This window comes from Thermobia domestica, chromosome 7 (assembly GCF_964235325.1).
Source record: "Thermobia domestica chromosome 7, izTheDome1.hap1.1, whole genome shotgun sequence".
NCBI classification, from domain to species: domain Eukaryota; kingdom Metazoa; phylum Arthropoda; class Insecta; order Zygentoma; family Lepismatidae; genus Thermobia; species Thermobia domestica.
The window spans coordinates 55,428,152-55,442,243 of record NC_137460.1 but is presented as its reverse complement, the minus strand read 5'-3'; positions in this window follow the sequence as shown (position 1 = coordinate 55,442,243).

Sequence of the window (14,092 nt, the reverse complement as noted above, 5' to 3'; positions counted from 1 at the left end):
GTCCGATACCGCCCGCTGTCCGATACCAAACGACTTTCCCCTAATCGAAAAAAATCTCCCCTTTATAGTATCTCTTGGCAGTTTTTATCAAGACGCCTTTCACTTGTGTTTGTAAAGGGACATATACAGATGTGAGGAATAACAAGGAGATTCATACTCATATATGAATGATGCGCCGTATAGAGAGCGCAGGTTTAGCTAGTCTATATATTAAAATGGTATGTTTATATGTTTGTCTCCAATCCTTTCGACAATGAGATCTCGAAAAACACAAGCGCTAGAAACGTGCCGTTTTCGCTGGTCGATTCCAAGTTTTCAATAGATTGTCTAGTTCTCATTCAAATTTTCAAAAACCGTGTCGTTATTGTTCTATTCAACATTTTTAAGGGCCGTTTTGAACCCATAAGATTAACTGTTGCAGGCTGAAACAATGGTGTTAAGCAACCAGTAGAGACGTTAGACCCTACATACGGCGGGTTGACGGACATTGCAGGCGCTTTGCTTAAATCTGAATGGCAAAACCTATTGCATACTGGCAACTTCAAAGGCCTCAAGAGACGCAATGAGGCGTACTCGGATGGATATGGATTTATTAGAAAAAATATTTCCACTTAATATCGTGCTACTTCTACAAATTTGCTATAAACTCCCTGCAACATCTATACATAGCAATTCACTTCCTTTGTGAGTGTGCTATTCTTTACTTGTGTGAGTATGGAGACATGCACAGTGGGAAGGAGATTCATGGTCCTAACAGAACGATGCGCTAAGTAAACAGCGCAGGTTCAGCTAGTGCTTAATTAAAAAAGAAAAGACACACTTAAGGCTAAATAGAAAACACACAGGTCGCATACGTTAGTCACTTAAATTATCAATTGCACAGGAGTACACTACAAATACATACTGCAACTAGATAGGATTCATTCGAATTGTCCTAATTCCACGATGGGCAAACTACTGTCTGCGGGCCAGATATGGTCCCTGAAAGGTTCTATGCGGCTAGTGACATGATATCTAATCTGACTAATGAAAGTAGAATGGTGTTTCTTCGAAAGAGTTGTATTAAAAATAGGCCGAAAGATGAATATTTGACTTCAATTCTGAGATTCACGCCATCTTAGCTCAATCCAGATTATAAAAATCTTCAATCATTTAATAGGGCTCAGTATTACAAAACTGCCATTTCTTATTTTCATAAATATTAGCCCACCTAAGACTTTTTCCTTATTCTTTGGCCCTCCTACAAAAAGTTTGCCCATCACTGCTCTAGCTCGTTCTGTTTGGAAAACGAGCGTGCTATAAAAACACCTGCAAATAATTTTCTCCTCGCCCTATTCCGAACTGTCAGCTGACCTGACGCAACACTACCGATGCCAAAAAGTTATGTTAGTTGTAACAAGCCATAAGGGGACTTCCAACTTGTTACACTGTGTATTCAGATGGCGACGTCATGAACCACGTAAGTTATTCCCAAATTGCGCCCAGTAGCAGTCACATAATGACATGCATTCCTTTTATTCATCAATCTCTTGACAATTGCTCAGTAGCTAATATAGAAATTTTCAAAATGCAAAGCACTAGAAAGGTTGCCAGTTTTGTCGCCAAAACACTTCAAAAATCGCCAAAAATGTTGTTAGTCGCTTTTGTAAAAATTTTGTCGCTATCTGCCTCTCCAAATCCGCTAGATTTAGCGACTTGTCGCTAACATTGGCAACAGTGGACTTTCAATGACTCCGCATTAGGTCTAATTCCGGAGCGGTTTGTGTTAATGTTTTTGTTTTTTGTTGCCTTTAGCATTAGGGATGGTTATTAGTCTTTCTTCAGAAATGAAAAAAAGGAAAGGTATTGAATGATCTATTCAACAAATGAAGCTTATAAACTATACCCGTCCTCTCGGTCTAGATCACGAGCGTCTCTGGTGGGAGGACGCGTCCCCCCAAAATTTTGAGTACGAGATAAACGGATCAATGCTGAAAGTATTTACATCTATAGGGAAGAAGTAAAAACACAGGCAGGAGAAATTAAAGTTATGTCTGTTCTTAAGCGTTAGGTTAATGTGATTTAAAATGTCCGAATTAACTTAAATTTTTTTTAAGTTACGCTTCTTGGTTAGTCAAAGTAGTCTCTGCTGCAGGCACATGATATTTTTCATTGCTTAACCAGCAAAAATTGGTTTCGATGACGAAGGAAGACTAGAGAAGGGAAAGAAAGGATTTATAGAAAGTTTATCTGCAAATTAAGATGGGAAATCTACAAAGACAGGAAAATATACAATAGAAGCGAAGGTGACAAAAGGAATTTCAAAAGATAGAGAAATTTGAATATTAAATATGAGAGTAAAATTTCATGCGAATACTGTAGAAGGGCAGCAAGGGACAACTACTATGACAATATAGAGACTAAAGATAGAAATGAGTGTTTAATGAGCGAATTGAGTTTGAGGAAGATGGAAAGAATATATTGAGGAGCCGGATGAAAGCAAGAATACACTGTACATTTTAGACATTAAAACGGAAAACGAAGTAAACGAGAATGGTTCATTGGACAAGTTCGAAAACATACAGTAAAATAAAGAACAAAAAGATAGATAATATAGCTTTTGAGTTTTTAAGAATACAGAAGAAGAATGAAAACCAAAAATTCGAAATTTGCAATCAAATCAAGTCACATCGTAAGACTACTTTCAGAAAGTTAAGATTTTGTTATTTAAAAAATCGAAATATATTAGGACTATAAAACTACACTGCTGCAAATGCGTTTAAGAACACTGAGCAGGAATTCACCTGTAGGAATGTCAAAGTGAAGAAATTACCTAAGAACCATATTATATATATACTTAATTCTTTTTTCGGCAAGTAAGCTACCAGTGATAAAAGAAAATTATGATCAATTGTGTTGCTAAAGGTAGAAAGAGCGGATGCTATTAGTAAAGTAGATTCCAGTTTACTCATAATTTTGACTTAACTTTAGTTGGGGTCCACTAGCATTCTAGTCATCCCCGTCTCCCCAATTTTTGCATACCAGAGACACCCATGGTCTGGATGTTGTGTTAATACCGTATTTATCCGTGTATGCCGCGCACCTTTTCTGCACAAAAACGAAGTCAAAAAACAGGGTGCGCGGCATACACGAGGAAATGTAGAATTGACTGAGCCACCAAGCATTTAAAATCACGGGGAGCTTTTATTAACCTAATACTGGAATATTGTGAGTAATTTTACAAGAGTAGAAAAGTTTTCATATAAAATGACAAGTTACAGCTCATCTTTCCTCTTTGCATCAACCGGCCTTCCAAGAACCACTTGCGGCGACTGTACACTGAATAGATGGCAACTGCAGTACACGAAACTACGCCAACTGGCCGAATTAAGAAACCTGCACTTCGCCTTTTGTGCGAATGGATTATTGAAGCATGGAATTCAATTCCAGAGGATCTTGTCGTCCGCAGCTTTAAAAAATGCTGCCTTTCCAATGCCAGCGATGAGAGCGGACTTTATTTAGTCCTATGGTGATACGTGCTCCAGCTCCTCGGCGACGAAGAAAGCTAGGCACGGGAGTGATTTCTGTTAATAATCACAGTATTGTTGGATTGTCTCTGTGTATAACAATTTTAATGATTAAAAGTAGGATGAAAAATACATTGTACAGTTTTTTTCTTCAGAAAATTGATATGCGCTGCTTACACGAATTTTTTTTTTTTTTTCAATTTTAACGTTCCAGAAATTGGGGATGCACGGCTTACATGGGGGCGCGGCATACACGAGTAAATACGGTATTTCACACTGGCACGTACGGAACGGTAAATTATGTGTTTATACAAGGAAGAATCAGGAACTATGGTTACAAGGCCGGTATTTCTGGAGTTCAGTCTGTTATAGAGGAACGAGGAGTGTGCGGTAATTTTAATACATGGAGTTGGCAAATGTGCAGAGTTTCAGCCACCCGCCACCTATGGTGCTAGTAGTAGGTAAATGGCGACTCGTTTGGAAAACTCATTTAGGGATCCGTACGAGTCAAGTCGAGTCAAGATATATGACTATCTCGACTCGTATCTCGGTTCGAAAATATATTTGTCTCGACTCGACTCGAAATTCGAAACAAGACGTCTCGAATGCGAGTCGAGACAAAATATACGAGGTAACATATAGGGGAGAGGGGGGACATTGGTACGATTTTTACTTACCCGAGATTTTAGAACATATCGTCAGCTTGAAAAACATGATTTTTTCTTTCTTAAACTGTGATTCTTTAGCTACATTTACAATGTACAATATTGTTTCAACTAATGTCCTACCTGGAGTAAATTACATTTTACAAAAGGTCTGCAATCTCTACCAATCTTCCACATCTGAGGCAGATTGGTACAAGCAAAGTGAAATATCACACAGACTTTTTGATAATAGAGATAACATATTTTTTTTCATGAAATATTTTGAAATATAATATTCTATTAAACTTCCTCAAACTCAAGTGTTTTAACAATAGATTTAAGGACCTACAGCAGCAAAAATGCAAAATAAAAACATGTTTTATAAAAAGAATGTGATGATTTGTCAGAATCTTTAGTAATTCAGTAGATCTAGTTCAACCTGTTATATAAAAATAAAAAATAAAATAAAAAGTCCAATGCTTGCTTGTGCTCTCATCAAAATTTAGAAGTTCCGCAAGCTATTTACAAAGATAAAAACGTACTATAAATAAGGTTCTGTCTCTATAAGGAAAAATAGAAGTAAATAATCCAAGGGCTACCTACAGTTTACAAAATTTTGAAATCCTTCATACCTCAACTACTAACTGGAAAAGATGTTATAATTTTGATTCGAGCGTCCCCTTGTCTCCAAAGGAGACAGAGTTTAGTTATTATAAAGGTAACCAAGAAAATTTTATCGCCTTTTCACCTTCGAACATCGATATGTCACCTAAGATGTACCTGGAAGATCAAAAATAGACCCATCAGCATCGACGACCTTCTGCCAACGCTCTGGAAGGCCATGGATTCCATTGCGGTAGAACAGGTGGTAATCGGATGGTGCAATGTCCGGGGAGTGTGGCGGATGCAGTAGTGTTTCCCATAAAAGGCATGGTGTCCCGGGCCATCCTAGCCACGTGGGGCTTAGCGTTATCCTGTAACAGGAGGACCCCTTTGCGATTCAGATGTGTTGGCTCTAGAGTTTTGAATTGTTCTTGAATACAAACCAACTGCTCACAGTACACAGCTGCATTGATGCTCTGACAAACTGGTAGCAGTTCCCGATGCATGATGCCACAGACATTCCACTAAACACACAGGAGGACCTTCTTTTGGTGCTGTGCTTGTTTTAGCTGTTTTTGAACCGGTTCGTGGGATGTTAACCAATTATGACGACGCCGTGGAGCTTCGTATAGGACCCACTTCTCATCAGTCAACACCCTTCCAGAAATTTCTCCTTCATCAGAAAAGACACCAAAGAAACACAGGCATCTGCTCGCGTTGCATTCTGGCTCGGATCCAATCATGTGAAAGTCATCGACTCAACTTGTAGTGCTTCCCAAGTTGATGTAGGTGCTGCCGAACGGTTTCTTCACTCACACTGAATTGTAGTCTCAGTTTCTCACATGTCTGGCCACTGTTCTCCTTAATTGCTGCCTGAAGATCTTCATTTTGTACATGTGTTGGTCTTCTAGCACGTGGTGCGTCTTCCAGTGTTTCGTCACCGTTTTTAAACGTTAAACCGCCTTGCATTGTCCGCGTAGTCACGACACTTTCACAAAAGGCCTGGCATATTTTCTTCCTTGCTACAGCGGCGTTTGACCCGTTTGAACTCGTACACCATACTCGCCTTTAGTTCTCTCTGTGGAGATCCCATGTTTACGCTGTCCTTATGCAAGTTCACTGTGTAACTGAACTGCCAAAATCAGGTAGTATGTTGGGTATATCCACACCAACAACTGATCTTCGCTTTATCTCCATTCGCATTCAACTCACGGTGTGAGGGTCAATTGAACACAGACCTCCACAAAAAGCGACAGAACTTTCTTGGTTACCTTTATAATATTAAAGTTTCAAGAACTTCGCCGAATAACTTTCAAATAGGTTGCTGAAAGTCAAATAAATATGACGCTTACTACACGCTGGCTTTTAGCGTCCATGTACAAATATATATTTGAGGTTGATTTTGTTAGACATGTGCCTATTAAAATCACTCGCATGTTATGTCCTGGGGGAAAGAATCTTCACACTTTTGCTATCAGGGCTCTTAAATGGCTAAACAATTTTCCATTCGAAAGTTTGTGTACTTATCGGTTGTACTATAGTTCCGGAGTGTCGGAAAATAATAATAGGAAAGTTTTACATATTATTTTGGTTAATTTATTTTTATGCTTTGATTACGGAAATCAAGCGATCACACATGAGATAGCCTATATTATTAGTAACTTTTTCTACTTGATGTTAATCACAACGAAAACTGTGATACATGGGAAATGCACAAAGAGTAGTCTACCCTTATAATTACAAATGGAATGAGTAAATTGGTACAGAGCAGTGGGGGCACATTGGTCTGTACCAATCCACCCCACATGCATGTGTACTAATGTGCCCCAACCGAACTTCAGGATAATTAATTCCTATAACTGAAAAATTACTCCACGCTGGGCAATTGAACATAAATGAAATTATTTGCAAAGAACTACACTTTCATGCAGCATACATACATTTTCAAAAATCCAGTGTTTATTACAAATATAAGCTTACAAAGACATAAGTGAAAACTTACTTTTCCTCTAAGAAATCAAGTTTTTTCCGCACAGAGAAAAGAACGCTGCGTCTATCCATCAACTATGCCGCACGATGTACGTTTGTCACCAATGTTGCAATCACCAAACTGTTGTCCATTTATCTCTTCACAGTGGAAAATATCTACCTCGTACCTATGTGCCCCGTGTAACAATGTCCCCCTCTCCCCTAATATATATAATAAAACGTAGGATATTTGCAACATTCTGATTAACTTGCAGCAAATCTCATAAGTTATGACAAGAAGCAACTGACATTTAGACAAGATGAGCCAATATTTTTCTCGATTTGAAGTTGACCGACTTTCGGTGTTAATAAATATTTTATGCATTTGTGAAATTTTGATTCTTTGATGCTCATCATCCCCCCCTCCTCCCGTTTTGTACAGTTTTCAAAACATTCCAAAATTTAAAATTGATGCAAACATTTCTTTGCTCATTTTCAATGTATATACTATGTCTTCTAAGATTGCAGATATATGTTATTTCAACCAGACGTATAAACAAGAGTTTTCTGACCAACGAAACTGTTAATTTAATGTACTTACATTAATTGCTCAATGCCAGGATTGGGGAAGAAGTTGGAAGTACAAACTTCTGCACCCCCTTTTTAATAGGCCTACTCATGATTTGATGCAACTAAATATGTTCGCCTTTCGTGATTTGCTGGTAAAAGGAGAAAATCAAAATAGTGTTTCCAGTTCATAATAATAATTAAACGAAACATGTACATTGGCGATACTTTTCACCTTTTTTATTCAATTCAACTCAACTCACTTCAAATACCTTATAGTTGTATTTGTTTACGAAGAATTACCATTGCTCAGTATGCAAGCTCTGATTACAACCTGAATTGTCAAATCGGGAACGCAAGTTTCATCAAATATCTAAATAACTCCTGTAGATAATTGGAGCATATGCTGATTAAGGTATTTCTAGCTCTTCTGCTTTTTATAAACCTTGAGCACTCGATTGGGGAAGAAAGAAAAAAAGAAAGAAACAAGTAAAGATTCATTTTGCAACCGGGATTTACTCGGGCACAGATTCGCTATCCTCCATAGGGCTCGCGTTCGCTATGAGGATCACAATAGGACCTGCATTAGTTTGAGTTTGGGCCAGGAGTAAAAGTGGATCTGAAAAGGTAGTGGGACGCATGACGTCAATCCGTCCCCGGTGTCTATCTTTGTCCATTGTCATTTTTTGAAAGTGGAGGACGCTACGGATACCCGATATTTTCTGGAAGCGGGGGACGGCGTTCCCCGCGACCCCTCTCATTTTTACCCCTGGCTTGGGCTCGCTATTCAGTTAAATTCTGACTGACTGACGAATCCAAGTGTGTGACATAGTTCATCCAATGTGGATCTCAGGGGACTAGACACACCACATTCTTACTCAAGAGTTGTACATGAGATAACTTTCTGCCCGAAGTGTGCCGCGCCTGCTCACACCACAAAGTTTTGTTTTGGTTACAGACTTGCTTCCAAGTGGAAACTAAACGAACTTCGCCTCTAAATGGTATCCCATCCCGTACTCGTCTGATCTTGCCCCCTGTGATTTCCATTTGTTCCCAAAACTTAAGAAATTCTTGTGGCAAGAAATTTGAGTCTAAGGAAGAAGTTACCTCCACAGTGACAGGCTACTTGCTGTCCTGACTAGTCGATTCTGCTGGTGTCAAGACATCGGAAGGCTGTCAGGAGAAGTGTATTAACCTTCAAGAAGATTATGTTGAAATATAAAACGTCAATCGCTCTGATATTGTATTTATTTCTATCCTATTCTTAGAATTTTCCAAACAACCCACGTATATGAGCAAGGAAATTTTTCTTTGATTAGAATGATCATTAAAAAAACAACATATAAATGATAATTTTCTAAATTAAAATTTTCCGAAATTTTTTAGATATCACGACACATTATTCAAGTCACGTGGTCTCCCGTACTAGTCAACCATATAGCCAAAAGTTTAAAGCAGTTTAAAATTTTTCCTTATTTAAAAATTTTCGCGATTTTGTCTGTTCATTTTTTTTCTCGGAAATTCGGATGCTTAATTTCACATAGTAGAAATAATTTTAGGCTATCTTTATTAATAATCAAAATGGCATTGGCAGAAAGATAGATAGATTTCTTTTTAAACCCGAAAATTTTCATAATTAACTTCATGTACCAGGCAGAAATAATGATAAAGATTAAAAATAATATCCTATGAGGATAATGGATACATTCTAGAAATAAGTAAAAATATAACAGAATACTTGATTTCAGTTTAGTGTACAGTATAGAGGATTTACCTATTTATAAGATGCGGATCTATAGTTTTATGTACAATTTTTAAGAACAGTGCGAACGCTTGTGCTAAAACCCATGATAATGCAAAAAAAATTGCGCACGCAAAGTTTTCCAGCTACTGTAGTGCTTTCGAAATGAGGAAATAAAATATTTGATGATACATTATAGTATTAACATGGAACAGTCGGACGAATACATATACACATATACCGGTTGAGTCGAATGGTAGAAGTTCGTTACGCTCGCTTCAACTACCAGTTTTCGCCTGCCAATTTTCTTTCTTTCTTTAGGTCACATTCAAAATCTTAGATACACGTATATTTAAAGTCATATAGAGTATATTGTACTTTGTTTTGTATTTACCACTCTTGCAATTTGGTACGGAAGAAGTACAAATATAAAGGTCAATTGTTTGTTTCTGAAACAGGCAATATAATACATTTTTTAAAATACACGTCATTGCACTATATACAAATAAAACACATCACTTTTCTCGAGTCTTTCAAATATGCTATTCTCATGTCATACTGAAATATTTGGACTCTCTTACCATCACTTTTCTTCTTATATTTCTTTAATAACACAATAACAATTAATATGATAATTTTGGAAAGTAGACGTTTTAATACTTATAAAGAAAGAGGGGCAAAGTATGATAAAAAAATAAGAAAATATGAAACCTAAAGTCCAAGATATTATGAAATATAAAATTTTAGTAATACGTTTTCTAAAAGATGAAATCTATCTCCCTACCTATCCATCTAAGTATAGATATACAGAAATTATTAGCATAAATGATTCATTCATTTTGAAAAGGCTATATTTTCAAAAGCATTACACGTATACACATTGTAAGATATATGAAAAGAATCACAAACTCACCAAGTTTGTATTGTGTGGCAGCACGAGTCCATTATCTTTCCGATTGGATGTGGTAATGTGGCAGTACGTGGTCAGTACCTGTCGAAAATAGAGGGAAAGCAAGAAAGAAAAACATCGTCTGGACGTGTGTCATGTTACCAAAGAGTCACATATTGAACATTTGTACAGGGTGTGTAAACTTAGTGAGTTTGTGATTCTTTTCATATATCTTCAATGTGTATACGTGTAATGCTTTTGAAAATATAGCCTTTTCAAAATGAATTAATCATTTATGCTAACCCTGTATACTATTACTGATATATGTAAGAGTAGAAGTGACTGATTGTAGAAGTATCGCCCAGGCCATACTACTGTGAAATTTGGACAGAATACCCCTTTTGTCACGGAAACACGAGATAAGAAAAGAAACATGTTTCCTAAGAAAGTCCTGCCAAGTAACATTGAGTTTCTCACGAATCTCTGAAGTTCAAGAGATGAAACTTGGCACATGAACTCATCTATAAAATAAGGGAATACATGTTTTTTTGTAAATTACACTAAAGAGGAAAGAAGTGACACTTCTGTAATACTGAATTCCTTTCTTTAATCAGAAGGTTACGAATGTGAGGAATCGCTTAACTTGATGTGAAATTCAGTGAAAAAATTAACTTCAAAGGTCCATAACTCCAAAACTATGCGACCTACCGTAGTCAGGTCAATACTTCACTTAAGAACTAATATGTACCCTATCCAAAAATCCATGTTTCAGAATCCTAAGGTACTCACGATTTTTTTTAAGAGAGAGAGAGAGAGAGAGAGAGAGAGAGAGAGAGAGGGAGTTTGGTTTTGGGCATATAATTTGAAGTACCGTAAATTTTCACTTTGCACAAGATTTAAGGAATTTTAAAGAAAATCGCATGTAACTTACAAACGTGATGATTTAGAACACTGTATTTTAAACATATAATAGCTATATATATATATAAGGAAAACATTAGAGAAAGTTCATTAGAAAACATTCAGTATAACCAGTTATTGAAATATAAACTTCGCACAACATACAAAAAAGTATGTTCAACATACGAACATAACGTTTCTGTGCAATGTTTTTTCTTCAGTATTTATACATTTCACTTTCTACACAAAACTGCATGCAGTCTACAAATATTGATATTAGAATGATGGTACCGGTATCAGTACTTAGTTTGAATTAAAAATATTTGTAAAGACAATTATGTATTTTCTGGTGCTGGCACAGGAACCACATTCTAATAGTTTAGCATATGTCCCACAAAAATACCAACTCAGGGACAGAAAAAAAATCCCGTGAACTGATTTACCTTGGTTGTTCCTTATGTCCAAGAATATCATCCCAACCGTAATCAGTGGAAGATTTACTGGGTTTGGGACTTTCAGGCTGAAGCCCACCCAAATTGCATGATTTCTTTTTTAAAAAATCTAATGTTAGTCATTCCTATTTTATAAGCTGCAAGCCCCTCCAAAAGTCTAATGATTTCTAAAAAACGCAGTCTTTGTGAGTGAAGCCCCTCTCAAACTACTTTTTTGGACCTGCCACTGTTCATAATTTATTTTCCAAAAAGGAATTCATTCCGGTATGACTTAACTTTGACGGAAATTCTTGTACGTGATATCTTTCAAATTTTGGCGACCTTTACAGTGACTGCTTTCCATATCTCTACAACAACGAACCCTACCGGTAATTAGGACTGATGTTAACCGCCAACATTATACCCAAAATACAATTAGATATTCTATGTTAAAGTGGCAGTTGAAACTTCTTTACTGCTCATGGTTTTGCCGACAGAGGACTGTGAAACTCTTTTCATATTTTGTGCAAAGTAACCCCTTCTTACGGTACTCACCTACTATCTCTATAAAAATTGTTGCGGAAGTACCGCAGGATTCTAAAACATGGGTATTTGGATAGGGTACATACCAGTTCCTAAGTGAAGTTTTGACCCAACTACGGTAGGTTCCATAGTTTTGGAGCTATGGACCTTTGAAGTTAATTTTCCCACGTTTTCGGAAGCCTGTAACTCCGAAAGGAAGCATTTGTGCACCCAGATTGGTCTATACTTTTCGTCTTATTTAGTCATTAATGAAATATTTGTATATAAAATAACAATACTCACAGAAATCGTATTTCATAAAACTCTCAAAAAACTCACTACAAGAGTAAAACTGCCCCGTGTGGATATTCTCATGGAGGTTATTTAACGAGCATTATAGGACTACTGAAATATTTATTTGTGAAATTTGAACAAAATCGCCTGGGTCATTCTTGAAGTTCATACTACATGTGATCTCTTCGGAAATCCTGTTCCCTCGGTGGAAGTTCCATATTTCTAAAATGAATCCAGTAATCTTTTGAAAGGAAGGAAAGGGGATATGTGTGTGGATTAATTGCAGTGTGGGGAAATTTTCTTTTTTTTTTTTTCTATATTTACTCCACTGTTGGATTTTATTTACTACAAAAAATTATTAAGGATATTAATTTCTTAAAAAGGGCTACAGCATTAAAGTGGACGGTACGTACATTTAAGTTTCGAAGTAATATCAATCAGCATCCAACACATTTTGCCAACATTCCTGCAGCAGCACACAATACCCTGTAATAAAAGTCGGCGGTCGTGAATGCAAAGAAGTCCGTGAGTGCGTTCTGCAGGTCTCCATTTGCGAAGGATCTCCCACGGTGGTGGTTGTCGAAGGAATGAAACAAGTGGTAATCTGTTGGCGCAAGATCTGGTGAATATGATGGTTGGGAGCGTCTGTTGGGTCCTCTTTGTCACACATGAGTTGGCGTTGTTGTGGAGGAACAAAATACCCATGCGGTTCGCAAATGCCGGCTCGCACCCTTTGGAACTGCTGAGAGTAGAGGTTAGCAGTGATAGTCTGACCAGATGGAAAGAGTTCGTAATGCACCCTTGTCGACAATTCCACCATACAGAGAGTACAACTGATCGGGGTGCAGAGGTGGTCTTGAGATGTGAGGAACAGGATAACGTGCCGACAACTAATGTCTGGTACGCTTGGGAGTGTCATAGAGAACCCACTTTGATCAAGTGACCAAAGATGGGTGTGTTCAGGTGCCGAGTGAGCAAGGACAAACAGGCTGTCACTTCCTGTTTGCTGCCGACAATGTGTGGGAAACCCACTTGCTTAACTTGTATGATTTCTCTTTTCCCATGCATGTGCTGGTCGTTTCAACGGAAACATGGAACTTTTCTGCAGGTTCATCACATTTGACCATTGTTCTCCTTGATGGCTGTTTTCAGGACCTTGTCACTCAACACATACATGTATAGTTGTTCACTGCAAGGTTCAACCGAAAGGCTCTTGTCTTCCGAGCGGAATTTCTTGAACCAATGCCTGCGTTCGTTCACGGCATCCTTCCCAAAATGCCTGGCACATGCGGTGACTTGATGCGGCAGCTGACTGACAGGCACACTTTAATGTCATAGAACAAACACACGCGAACAAGCGGCTTCGATACTTCCACTTCTTTTCGATAATGAACGAGCTATGACCGCTGTATATGCAACATGCCTGTATTACTGAAGGTTGATGGTCAGACTAACTTCCAATCACTTGGCAGGTACGTGCGTTGTTTCGTTTTCTTTCTGTGAGCGCATGATTAATAAGACGTCAAAAACGCTAATAATTTTTTTGATTACCTTGTATTGAAATTGACCTTTTTTTCCCTTTAATAACAGGATTTCATAAACGTTGTGTTCAATTATTTTTAATGGGGAGTTTATATGCCGAGTATTATCTCCCTAACATCAGTGATTCCTGAGATACTATATACTTGGAAAACATATATCATATAACCTCCCCTCCCCCTTCGTTGAGTGTGTCACTCTGTATATAATAATATAAATCAGGAATGTGAAAACTCGCGGCCCGGCAGCCCTTCGCTCATTTTTCAGCGGATCTCAGTTCACCCTGACTCAACTCTTGACCCAACAATTAAGTAAACTGGATATCCCCGAATTTTACCAACACTTGCTTGAGCAGTTCTCAGAAACCCACAAATTTATATCGTGCGCAATTATCGATGTCTTAGCGGTACTTATCAGTGTAAACAACTTTTCTCAACTACGAAAAGGGTTAATTCCCCCAGCGAGTTCCAGGTTAAGAGACGTACATC